This window comes from Octodon degus, unplaced genomic scaffold (assembly GCF_000260255.1).
Source record: "Octodon degus isolate 3935 unplaced genomic scaffold, OctDeg1.0 scaffold00117, whole genome shotgun sequence".
Classification (NCBI taxonomy): Eukaryota; Metazoa; Chordata; class Mammalia; order Rodentia; family Octodontidae; genus Octodon; species Octodon degus.
Window position 1 is genome coordinate 5,566,437 of NW_004524693.1, and position 833 is coordinate 5,567,269.

Sequence of the window (833 nt, forward strand, 5' to 3'; positions counted from 1 at the left end):
TGTTTTATTTTATTTTAAATAGAACATAATAATTAATAAGTTATTAGGAATGGTATCCATTTATTTTTTATTTTTGAAAAGCCTATTATCTTTATTTTTTTCCATAATTTTATTGAGAGGCAAATAGCAATGAGACAGTTTTAAATTATATTGGTATGACAGTTTCAGTAATTAGCACACTGCATACACTTTTCCTAGTGGCTATTAACTGTACAAGATGCAAACATGATATCCTATTTACAAACTTTATTAGAACAAATCCCTCTATTTGTTAAGAGAATGTAACTGTATATCTATCCTAACCATTTTGAATACACAGATACAAAATGGACATTCATCTGTATCCCCTTTTTTGTTTAGTTCTGTCATTTGATTATTATAGGTGTGTTAACTCAGCAAAATATTCTAAAAGAGTCCAGTAGTTCATAACAGTATTGGGTCTTCCTCTTGACTTGCAGTGTGAGAAATTGTTGACCTGAGTCCCCTACAGCTCAACATAAAACAATGGCTTTACATCTTACCATTTATTTTTTTAATTCTTAAATTTTTGGCCGGCTCACCTCACCCTGGGGATGGGGCTGGCTTGGCATGTGGTGCCAGGGATGGATCCTTGGTCCCTTCAAACTTAGTTAAGCTTGCCTAAGCAGGTGCTTTAGATTGCTGAGCTATCTTGCCTGTCCAGTAATTGTGCCCACGTAGAAGACCAAGATGAGAGATTTTCAACTATGGAATTTTTATCACACATTGCTGGTCTCAAGGTGGTTCCTCAAATGACAGATATCAGCATACAGAGATAGTCTGGGTGAAAAACAGTAACTACCATTAAAAAAAAA